Genomic DNA, 13110 nt, shown 5'->3' on the forward strand with positions numbered 1-13110 from the left:
TCTTTTACTGTGTGTGTGATCATGGCGCCTTTTCATAAAGGTTGACATTTCATGATAACTCTGTTTCTACTTACATTGTTTCATAACTGATGGGTCATATGGGTGGGTATCGGGGAAGTAAATGTCACCATTAATTAACACTGAAGACACAGTACTGGAAGAAAACATGAAATCTAATGGATGAAAGTGAATCATAAAGGGAAAAAAAGAAAGAAAAACTTGACTTTGCAGATAATGAGAATGGAAAAGGAGGAAACTGAAGCTTTTTCTTTTTACAAAGGATACTGTTTTAATCCTAACGCCCCTTGTCCGTGACCTAGGTAACCCTCTTTTTTTCCAGAGACAAGTCATCTTTAATTACGGAAGGAATTAGGAAACCTTGTCAATCCTAGCTAATTTTTCATAATTACTAAAGGACTGTGATGGCAATAAAACAAGCTGCATTGTTCGCACATCTGCGTTTTCCATTTAATCCTTGACTTTCATTGGAGCTGTCTGTAATCCCTCAAACATGACTAATGGGAAACATTAAGTACAAGTTTTGGAACAAGTGGTTTTAATTAAAAGGGCTGGCTCACAGAGGGCTTTGTATTGAGGGAGTTGTTTTTATCATTCTTCAGAGAAGTCAGCATATGTTTTCCCTTTTATTATCAGTTGTGGACACACAGCTCTCACAAAGGTGTTGCACATTTTCACAGGAAAGGCAGAGGAAACTTAAAAATTAGATGTGTGTGTTCATTCAAACCACATTTTTTCCGATAACTTCTTTTAAGGGCTCCTCAGTAAGTAAACATGGCAGAATGAATAAAAGGAGGCCAAATTAAAGTTATTAGCACAAGATAATGAAGATAGAACACAGAAGACAAACAATAGTGTTTAGGATATTGGATTTCCTGTGGGCTTAACAAAAGATATGGTAAAAACACGCAGAGTGGCATATGAAAGCATCTTCAGGAGACCGCAGAAAGACCTACTTTACCACTTCCGACAGACAGAGAGGAGTGAGGGAATCTCTCCACTGGAAACATTCATGACCTTGTGCTGCCAGCAGTCTGTTCCGCCCTCATGTAGTGAACTCAAGTTTATAGGACTTAATGAACAGCACTCACATACCTATTTTAGATATGTCTGTGACACCATGACCCTGCAACTTTAAAACATATTACATATGGGTATAATCACTCTAACAGAACCAGTCAACATGAGAGCATACTGTGCTTTGGTTGGAGGTAGGCCTATTTGGGGGAACAATGGATTTATGTATGGAGATTGTTGCTCCTCTCTCTACCCTCTCTCATGAAGAAACTTGCATGAGTGTTTGATAACTGGGGATGAACTATTTACTACCATGGCACTATCACATCAAGATGCCTATGTATTTCATGCAAATTGTATGTCCATCTGTCTTACAAAGAACTAACAATGCTGGACTTATGGCCCAGCTTTCTAACTCATGAAACTGGCAACAAATATTATTGTAATGCAGCCTGGTCTCATAGACTAGATGTAATATAGTAAACATAAATCTGGGACACTCAAATTAGTATGATATGTTACGTTTGGTATAATTACATAAGACAGAAGGTAGGTAGGGTGGGTGGTCGGGGTGAGGTGGGGGCAGGTGGGCATATAACGCGAACGTTTAGCAATCCGACGGTTACGTGTTAGAATCTCATCACGGACAACTTTAGCATTTTAACTATTAGCAACTTTGCAACTACTAACAAATATTTTGCTTCTTTGCTACTACTTAGCATGTTAGCTAACCCTTCCCCTAACCCTAACATTTTAACCTTAGCCCTAACCTTAACCCTAACTCCTAGCCTTGCTAACATTAGGCACCTTGCTAAAGTTAGCATTACCCACCCAGCCACCTAGCTAACGTTAGCCACAACAAATTGGAATTCGTAACATATCATACATTTTGCATATTTGTGACATATTGTATGAATTGCAATTCCTAACATATCATACACATTGTTATTTGTAAAATATCATAAGAAATGGAGGATAGACATCCACAAATGAATACATACAATACGGAACTAATACATATCGTTCTAATTGGAGTGTATCGGATTTGCATGTACTATGTTATGTCTACCCCTGAGTCCAGGTTGTGTAACAAATTATGCACAGAATGTTCACCAGGATTTTAATCCTAGACTGAGATTGGCTAGAGTTGACTGAGAGAGATGGCACCCAGGCATGGACACAGACACTCCACTAGGCCTACCAAGATGTTTTGCTTCCTTTCATGAGACATATACTGCAACTTGTTTTAGGTGAATATATTTACCAGCCTGTGGTTATAACCACAACAATGTAACATTAATATATGCATTAGCCTACATGTGAATGATAAGTAGCCCCTCATAATTAAATAGTTTTAGCAAACACCATTTTTTTTATTTATTTTATTTTACCTTTATTTTACTAGGCAAGTCAGTTAAGAACAAATTATTATTTTCAATGACGGCCTAGGAACAGTGGGTTAACTGCCTGTTCAGGGGCAGAACGACAGATTTGTACCTTGTCAGCTCGGGGATTCGAACTTGCAACCTTTCGGTTACTAGTCCAACGCTCTAACCCCGAGCTGACAAGGTACAAATCTGTCCAGCAGACAAGGTACAAATCGCCCAGCAGAAAATACTGTATTTTTTTCTGAAAATACAGTCTACATACCGTTTAATGAATGTCTAACATGTCTTTGTCATGGTTAACAAATGTAATGGTTAATAAATGTAGAGAGCTATCTAGCCTACTTTCATCACCATGTTGTTACTGAATGATAGCGAACCAGCGGCTCTTTTGACCGGCCCTTTTTGGTGAACGTCGGGAACCGAATCGCATCTGTGAAAGAGAATTAATTTGCCCCCCTGACTTGCATAGCCAACAACTGCTTTTTGAGCTCCAGAGTCAGACAGATGAAATAATACAAATAATTCAATGAAGATTGTAAATCCTCACTGCAGGAACAATAGATAGTGAGGAGCGAGCCTTTTTTTGGTTCACACACATTTTTGCAGTACATTCATTTTTTTCGATTTTTATTTTTTTAAGTCATCTAATAATTTGTTCAGGTAAAAAAAAATATTTTAACTCACATGTCACGATTTGACATAAAGACAGGCAATTGTAAACTTTAGATAACTACTGAACGAAGAGCCGTTTTGGGAGCTAAATGAATGTCTCTTTTCGCTGAACGGAGCAAAATGAGCGAGTTCACTGAAAAGACTCGAATGCCCATCACTACTGAATTCATTTTATTGCGGTCAGGTGATTACAGCGCAAGGCAATGCCTAAGCGCGGGAAAAATTAAAAGGAAGGTGCGTGCGCGCGCGCGCGCGTTTGATAAACGCTCCAGGTGCTGTTGATTGTTCAGTAGTAATTTTACATGGATGTTGTGGAGCTAAAGAGAATCGTTGAGTCATGTGTTAATTATCTTGTTAATTATCGATAGATTGCACAATGCCTCTGTCGTTAGAATTTTAGATAGGCCTGATGTTAAGAATGATCAAGGGAGAAACCAGGTAAGAAGGTTTTCCAAATGTGGTTGATTATACTCTGATAGAAGCGCTAGACCTGACAATACATTCTCAGGTTTAATTTCAATCAAATATTTTTGGGGAATTCACTTGTAAGGAGATCCATTATTGAACATGTATTAGGCCACACTTCTGTATTTTCGCCCATGTGCACAGTAGTTTACATTGGTAGGTTTACTGGATTAGAGTGAGACAGGTTAATCTAAATAATACATATATTCTGTCCTCTCAGAAGCCCTCATTCAAATGTTTAGAGCACCAAAACACTCCAGGCTCCAACCCTATCCCGGGTTTAATCAGGAGGTACAGCTCTGATCTTGCCAGCAGAGGGCCTTTCCCCCATTCTCCCACTGCTGGCGTTGTTCCTTGTTATTTGGTTATATTCTGTTCATCACAATGCATTACATCTGCCCCTCTCCCTGCCTCCTCTCCTCTCTCAGCACAGTGGTGATGGTGAACAGGGCCAGGGACCCAGTGCTCTCCATCCTCCGTCCATCTGTACTCATCTGGAAAAGCCATCGGGCCAAGCAGGTTTTGGGGGTGATTGGAGGCTCTGTCGGAACCGGCTCCCGGACTTGGCGTGTCTGTGACAGCCCCTCTCCCGGTGAGCTAGCCGCTATGATGAATGGCCACCTTTTCATTTTTATTGCCTCACTAAATCATATGCCTGCCATGCTTTTATAACCCATTTTTGCTGCTTTTTTATTTCACCCCCCCCTTTTTGGAATAAAACTACAAAGACTGTACTTTCATTTTTTTCTAATGGGGAACATGCTGGTCTTGGGGTATTTCTGCATGGGGTTGGTATTCAGATGGGGGGATGGGTTCTTATCAGTACAGGCAGGTTCACTTAGACAAACATCTCAACCTTTAGCTGGACAGACCACTGAAATCCTACCATCACGCCCCATTGAAATTTGTCTTCAGAATGCATCAACATAGCTGCCATTTGAACCAGTCATACCTGGCCTGCTGCATGGCCCCTCTCTCTGCTATGGGGTAATAAGTACAGGAATACCTCCATTGTAATTCAAGAATAACATTAATTATTTAGGCTAGTGCAGGTCAGACCGGGCATTGCTCAGGGAACAGAGGTCACAGTGACGAGTGAAAGTTGTGGAGTGGATTAGAGGGGGGCAACATGAGTGATTGGGGCTGGAGGACAGTTGTATTTTTTTCCCCTAGTTGTAATGAATGGCCAGGGAATGTCACAGTGCTTATGAATACCGAAGTCCCTACCTCAGTACCTGCACCTGCTCCCATCTCTCATATAGTCCAGTTATTCTGCTCCTATTAGAGGGCTTCAGCAGGAATGTTGCTGTGTGCAAAGAAATATAATATTAGCCCTTGCATGGTTTAAAAATATGGTAGAAATGAATGTCTAAATGTTTTACATTTCAAATTCAGTAATTCTGAACGTATTACATGGCTGATGTGTTTGTCTATCTTGCCGGTCCTTTGAATTCTCACCCGGTCACAGTCCAGACACAGATTTGACTGTAACAGCCCGGGGGGGGGGGGGGGGGGTCTAGTAGCTAAGGCCAGCTGGAGAGCGAGAGACCTCATTGATTTAGAGTCCTCTGACCCTGCCTCACCCAGGAGATGTAGGTACACTTTCCAGCCAAGTGCCCTGCTGTGCCTGTGCGTGTGTGTTTTATTGTACATCTTAGCCAGCCATCCAAGTAAATGATTCAGATCAAAAGTTGATTTAATTTGACTCACCCTGACAAGGAAATTAGAAATGCACTGCTAAAAGTTTCCGACTCCCACTCACTTAAGAGGTGCCGGTGCCATTATTTATTTATGTTAGCTTAATAGTCCAACCTGCATTACCCTTCAACAGTGTGACTGACTGTGCAGAGTTGTGGCCAAGACCAATTCTGCTGCTCTCCACACTTTACCCTCCCAAATCACAGGCCTGAAATGTTGCTGCCTATCATCAATCAGACCTCTCTCCAGATAGACGGATAGGCAGAACTACCTCCAACACACCTGTAGAGAGTAAATTCAAAGATTTTGACAAGAGTTTCACCTCATAGATCAGCACAGTCCGCAATAACTAATTCTCTCTAATATAACGGGAGTATGTTGAACAAGGATCCTAAGTCACTTTGGTCTTCACGTAAAGACGCTTTCTCTTAGACATAGTTCTCCGTGCTGTATAAAGCCTCAACCAAAAGTGTGTGAGACAGTGAGTGTCAGTGTGATTCAGCTTTAGATTCAGCCTGTGTCTGTGGCCTCTCTAGAGCTGAGTCTTGACTGATACTCTGTACTCTGTCTCTCCCTGCTGGTCAGAGTGAGGATCAGCCTTTTTTAGTCTCCTGCGCTCCATCGGACCATAACGTTGAGTTCCAATAACAAATCTTAAACTGCATTCATTCTCTTTATAGTAAAACATTTCTGTTTGTGACATTGGGTTGTTGTGATGGATCCAAACAAATGTAGCTACTGATTTTCTATCCAGGCCTACTATCGATAACATCCCACTGTGTACACACACTTGTTGAACAAATGTTGTTTACACGTCATTTCAATGAAATTACCAACGTGGAGTAGACGATGCCCAGTGGGATTACACACACATACATACAGTGCGTTCAGAAAGTATTCAGACCCCTTGACTTTTTCCACATTTTTTTTAGGTTACAGCCTTATTATAAAATTGATTCAATTGTTTTCCCCCCTCAAACTACACACTACCACATAATGACAAATCAAAAACACATTTTTATACATTTTTGCAAATGTATAAAAAATAAAATATTACATTTACATAAATATTCAGACCCTTTACTCAGTGCATGGTTGAAGCACCTTTAGCAGCGATTACAGCCTTGTCTTCTTGGGTATGATGCTACAAGCTTGGCACACCTGTATTTGGGGAGTGTCTCCCATTCTTCTCAGCAGATCCTCTCAAGCTCTGTCAGGTTGGATGGGGAGCTTTGCTGCACAGCTATTTTCAGGTCTCTCCAGAGATGTTCGGTCTTTCCAGAGATGTTCGGCTCCGGGCTCTGGCTGGGCCACTCAATGACATTGACACTTGTCCCGAAGCCGATCCTGCGTTGTCTTGGCTGTGTGCTTAGGGTCATTGTCCTGTTGGAAGGTGAACCTTCGCCCCAGTCTGAGGTCATGAGCACTCTGGAGCAGGTTTTCACTAAGGATCTCTCTGTATTTTGCTTTGTTCATCTGTCCCTCGATCCTGACGAGTCTCCAAGTCCCTTCCGCTGAAAAACATCCCCACAGCATGATGCTGCCACCACTATGCTTCACTGTAGGTGAAGGATGGTGCCAGGTTTCCTCCAGACTTGACGCTTGGCATTCCAGACAAAAAGTTCACTCTTGGTTTCTTCAGACCAGAGAATCTTGTTTCTCATGGTCTGAGAGTCCTTACATGACAGTTTGCCAAAAGGCACCTATGTGCCTTTTGCTGAGGAGTGGCTTCCGTCTGGCCTCTCTACCATAAAAGCCTGATTGGTGGAGAGCTGCAGAGGTGGTTGTCCTTCTGGAAGGTTCTCCCATCTCCACAGAGGAACTCTGGAGCTCTGTTAGAGTGACTATCGGCTTCTTGGTCACCTCCCTGACCAGGGCTCTTCTCCTCCTACTGCTCCGTTTGGCTGGGCAGCTAGCTCTAGGAAGAATCTAGGTGGTTCCAAACTTCTTCCATTTTAAGAATGATGGAGGCCACTGTGTTCTTGGGGACCTTCCATGCTGCAGAGATATTTTTTGTTAACCTTCCCGAGATCTGTGCCTCAACACAATCCTGTCTCGGAGCTCTAAGGACAGTTCCTTCGACCTCATGGCTTGGTTGTCACGGATGTTTGAATGAGAGGACCAATGTGCAGCGTGGTGAGCGTACAATATCTTTTAATGATCAAAATGACGCCATCAAAACAATAAACAATTCAAAAACAAACCGTGAAGATCAAAGGCAAAGTGCCATAAAAGAAAGTAAACTTCACACCAAGACAGGTGGGGAAAAAAGGCACCTAAGTATGGTTCCCAATCAGAGACAACGATAGACAGCTGTCCCTGATTGAGAACCATACACGGCCAAAACATAGAGATAAAATCATAGAAATGCCCAACCCAACTCATGCCCTGACCAAACCAAAATAGAGACATAAAAAGGATCTCCAAGGTCAGGGCATGACATTGGTTTTTGCTCTGACATGCACTGTCAACTGTGGAACCTTATCAAGCCAGGTGTGTGCCTTTCCAAATTTCCTAATCAATTGAATTTACCACAGGTGGACTCCAAGTTGTAGAAACATCTCAAGGATGATCAATGGTAACATCTCATAGCAAAGAGTCTGAATACTCATGTAAATGAGGTATTTCTGTTTTTTTATTTTGTATACATTTGCAAAAATTTCTACAAACCAATTTTTTATTATGTGGTACTGTGTGTAGATTGATGGGAAAAATATTTAATCAATTGTAGAATAAGGCTGTAACTTAACAAAATGTGGAAAAAGTCAAGGGGTCTGAATAATTCCCGAATTAACTGTATGTGTGTGTGTGTGTGTGTGTGTGTGTGTGTGTATGTATATATATATATATATATCTTTTATTTAACTAGTAAAGTCATTTAAGAACAAATTCTTATTTTCAATGACTGCCTAGGAACAGTGGGTTAACTGCCTGTTCAGGGGCAGAACGACAGATTTGTACCTGGTCAGCTCGGCGATTTGAACTTGCAACCTTTCGGTTACTAGTCCAACACTCTAACAACTAGGCTACCCTGCCATATATATATATATATACACACACACACACTACATGACCAAAAGTAGATGGGCATCTGCTCGTCGAACATCTCAATCTGAAATCATGGGCATTAATATGGAATTGGTCCCCCCTTTGCTGCTATAACAGCCTCCACTCCTCTGGGAAGGCTTTCCACTAGGTGTTGGAACGTTTCTGCTGGGATTTTCTTCCATTCAGCCACAAGAGCATTAGTGAGGTCGGGCACTGATGTTGGGCCTGGCTCGCAGTTTGCATTCCAAGGTGTTAAATGGGGTTTAGGTCAGAGCTCTCTGCAGGCCAGTCAAGATCTTCCACACCGATCTTGCCAAACCATTTCTGTATGGACCTCGCTTTTTGCACGGGAGTATTGTCATGCTGAAACAGGAAAGGAGCTTCCCCAAACTGTTGCCACAGAATTGTCTAGAATGCAATTGTATGCTGTCGTGTTAAAATTCCCTTCACTGGAACTAAGAGGCCTAGCCCGAACCATGCGTTTTACTGGCATCTTCCAAACCCAGATTTGTCCATCGAACAGCCAGATGGTGAAGCGTGATTCATCACTCCAGAGAACACGTTGCTCCGGAGTCCAGTGGTGGCGAGCTTTACACAAAGCCATCCGATGCTTGGCATTGCGCATGGTGATCTTAGGATTGTATGTGGCTGCTCAGCCATGGAACCCATTTCACAGAGCTCCCGACGAACAGTTATTGTGCTGACAGACCATTTTTACCGTCCCGTTCTGTGGGCTTGTGTGACCTGCCACTTCACGGCTGAATCGTTGTTGCTCCTAAACGTTTCCACTTCACGTTTCCACTTCACAACTTACAGTTGACTGGGGCAGCTGTAGCAGGACAGATATTTGACGAACTAACTTGTTGGAAAGGTGGCATCCTACGACTTTGCCACGTTGAAAGTCACTGAGCTCTTCAGTAAGGCCATTCTACTGCCAATATTTGTCTCTGGAGATTGCATGGTTGTGTGCTCGATTTTATACACCTGTCAGCAACGGGTGAGGCTGAAATTGCAGAATCCACAAATTTGAAGGGGTGTCCACATACTTTTGTATATGTGTGTGTGTGTATGTATACATACATACATACATACATACAGTACCAGTCAAAAGGTTGGACACCTACTCATTTAAGGGTTTTCTTTATTTTTACAATTTTCTACATTGTAGAACAATAGTGAATACATCAAATCTATGGAATCATGTAGTAACCAACAAATTGTTAACATTATTTTGGATTCTTCAAAGTAGCCACACTTTGCCTTGATGACAGCTTTGCACACTCTTGGCATTCTCTCAACCAGCTTCACCTGGAATGCTTTTCGAAAAAAGTCTTGAATGAGTTCACACATATAGTGAGCACGTTTTTGCTGTTTTTACTTCACTCTGCGGTCCAACTCATCCCAAACCATCTCAATTGGGTTGAGGTCAGGTGATTGTAGAGGCCAGGTCATCTGATGCAGCACTCCATCACTCTCCTTGGTCAAATATCCCTTAAACAGCCTGGAGGTGTGTTTTGGGTCATTGTCCTGTTGAAAAACAAATGTCCCACTAAGTGCAAACCAGATGGGATGGTGTATCGCTGCAGAATGCTGTGGTAGCCATGCTGGGTAAGTGTACCATGAATTCTGAATAAATCACTGACAGTTCACCAGCAAAGCACAATCACACCTCCTCCTCCATGCTTCACAGTGGGAACCACACATGCGGAGATCATCTGTTCATCTACTCTGCGTCACGCAAAGACATGGCGGTTGGAACCAAAAATAAAACATTTGGACTCATCAGACCAAAGGACAGATTTCCACCAGTCTAATGTCCATTGCTTGTGTTTCTTGGCCCAAGCAAGTCTCTTCTTCTTATTGGTGTCCTTTAGTAGTGGTTCCTTTGCAGCAATTCGACCATGAAGGCCTGATTCATGCAGTCTCCTCTGAACAGTTCATGTTGAAATGGGTCTGTTACTTGAACTCTGAAGCGTTTATTTGGGCTGAAATTTCTGAGTCTGGTAACTCTAATGAACTTATCCTCTGCAGCAGAGGTAACTCGGGGTCTTCCTTTCCTGTGGCGGTCCTCATGTGAGCCAGTTTCATCATAGCGCTTGATGGTTTTTGTGACTCCAATTGAAGAAACATTAAAAGTTCTTGAAATTTTCGGAATTGACTGACCTTCATGTCTTAAAATAATGGACTGTCGTTTCTCTTTGCTTATTTGACCTATTCTTGCCGTAATATGGATTTGGTATTTTACCAAATAGGGCTATATTCTGAATACCACCCCGACCTTGTCACAACACAACTGATTTGCTCAAATGCATTAAGAAGGAAAGAAATTCCACAAATGAACTTTTAACAAGGCACACCTCTTAATTGAAATGCATTCCAGGTGACTACCTTATGAAGCTGGTTGAGAGAATGCCAAGAGTGTGCAAAACTGTCATCAAGGCAAAGGGTGGCTACTTTGAAGAATAAAAAATATATTTTGATTTGTTTAACACTTTTTTTTGGTGACTACATGATTCGATATGTGTTATTTCATAGTTTTGATGTCTTCACTATTATTCTACAATGTAGAAAATAGTACAAATAAATTAAAACCCTCTCTACTATTATTCTGACATTTCACATTCTTAAAATAAAGTGGTGATCCTAACTGACCGAAGACAGGACATTTTTACTTGGATTAAATGTCAGAAATTGTGAAACTGAGTTTAAATGTATTTGGCTAAGGTGTATGTAAACTTCCGACTTCAACTATACTGTATATATACAGTCGGAAGTTAGAAGTTTACATGCACCTTAGCCAAATACATTTACACTCAGTTTTTCCACAATTCCTGAAATGTAATCCTAGTAAAAATGTCCTGTCTTAAGTCAGCTAGGATCACCACTTTATTTTAAGAATGTGAAATGTCAGAATAATAGATTTATTTCAGCTTTTATTTCTTTCATCACATTCCCAGTGGGTCAGAAGTTTACATACACTCAATTAGTATTTGGTAGCATTGCCTTTTAAATTGTTTAACTTGGGTCAAACATTTCGGGTAGCCTTCCACAAAATTCCCACTAAGTTTGGTGAATTCTGGCCCATTCCTCCTGACAGAGCTGGTGTAACTGAGTCAGGTTTGTAGGCCTCTTTGCTCGCACATGCTTTTTCAGTTCTGCCCACACATTTTCTATAGGATTGAGGTCAGGGCTTTTTGATGGCCACTCCAATACCTTGACTTTGTTGTCCTTAAGCCATTTTTCCATAACTTTGGAAGCATGCTTGGAGTCATTGTCCATTTGGAAGACTCATTTGTGACCAAGCTTTAACTGATGTCTTGAGATGTTGCTTTAATATATCCACATAATTTTTCTTCTCATGATGCCATCTATTTTGTGAAGTGCACAAGTCCCTCCTGCAGCAAAGCACCCCCACAACATGATGCTGCCATCCCCGTGCTTCACGGTTGGGATGATGTTCTTCGGCTTGCAAGCCTCCCCCTTTTTTCCTCCAAACATAACGATGGTCATTATGGCCAAACAGTTCTATTTTTGTTTCATTTTATTGACTCAAAACATTTCAGATTTAAATGTTTTATACATTAGTAAACATTTTGAAAGTCATAATTACACTTTGACATGATCGGCTATTGTGAAAAATAACCTACATTTGATCCATTTTAAATTCAGGCTGTAACACAACAAATTGTGGGAAAAGTCAAGGGGTGTGATTTGTTTTGTGTAATACAAGTTGTGAACACTACAATGCTTTAGCAAGATAATCTAAATTGAAGTATAATTTTTAATCTGGATCTGATATAATTTTACAGGGCACCAAGGACCATTCTGCCTTCATCCTGCCGTGACTGACAGGTTTTTATGAGCTATCAATCACCTTAACAAAGCTGCAGCATGAGAGAGAGCGAGCCACTGCCAGGGGAGGTCTGACCTGCGGCCTAGCGTGACATTCAGGGAAGGAGAGCTGCTCACCCAGGAAATCCCATTACACCAAAGCATGATGGATATCGCTCCTGGATAAAGCTCATATGTGGTCTGACATATAATTTGTTATAATTTGTAAAAATCATATGGCCACGTTCACATTTCTGTCTTTCATTCTTTTGAAACTCCTCACTCTCTCCTATACTTTAGCCTAAACACAGTGTCTCACATACTGATGGTCCAGAATATTCTGTGGATCCGCACATCTGACTCCTCTGCAGATGGCTAGGAAGTGTCCCAGCCCAGGAAGGGTAAAATGGCCCCAGTATGACTATGATATGTCAGTGGGGGAGCTGAGAAGTTTGCTAGTGTATTGAATGCACTGTAAACTGTATAAACTTGTCATCATCATATCGTCTCTGCCATGTGGAGCAGTGGAGGCTGCTGAGGGAAGGATGGCTCATAATAATGTCTGGAATGGAGTCAATGGAATACTATCAAACACATCAACAATGTGGTTTCCATGTGGTTGATAGCATTTGATTTACTCCATTCCAGCTATTATTATGAGCCATTCTCCCTCAGCAGCCTCTACTGATGTGGAAGTAATGTTAACATTAGCATGCTCATTGTTCAGTTATAATAGAAGACAGACTATTGATTTATTGTTCAGTTCTAATATAATACATACTATTGATTTCTTGCACACACAGGATTTGGCTCATATTATTTTTTATTTTTTTAGTTCTTCAACCCAGACGGCCATTTTTATAGATGTCTGGGAATTTACTCTATTAAAAATGAAGGACATTAATATGAGATCTCTGTCCATTTTGGGATGCAAACTGAAAAATACATGTTGGACTTTACTGTTCACTGCTTT

At 41.3% G+C, this 13110-nt stretch overlaps 1 long non-coding RNA gene across 1 annotated transcript; it reads left to right on the forward strand.

Annotated features, from left to right (window-relative positions):
• The first annotated feature begins 3385 nt into the window (after positions 1-3385).
• LOC115111118 (uncharacterized) lies at positions 3386-13051 on the forward strand. Its single transcript, XR_003860772.2, has 3 exons — positions 3386-3533; positions 3989-4152; positions 12116-13051. It is a non-coding gene; the product is annotated as an uncharacterized LOC115111118 (long non-coding RNA).
• The last annotated feature ends 59 nt before the right edge of the window (positions 13052-13110 follow it).

Source organism: Oncorhynchus nerka, linkage group LG27 (genome assembly GCF_034236695.1).
Source record: "Oncorhynchus nerka isolate Pitt River linkage group LG27, Oner_Uvic_2.0, whole genome shotgun sequence".
Lineage (NCBI taxonomy): Eukaryota > Metazoa > Chordata > Actinopteri > Salmoniformes > Salmonidae > Oncorhynchus > Oncorhynchus nerka.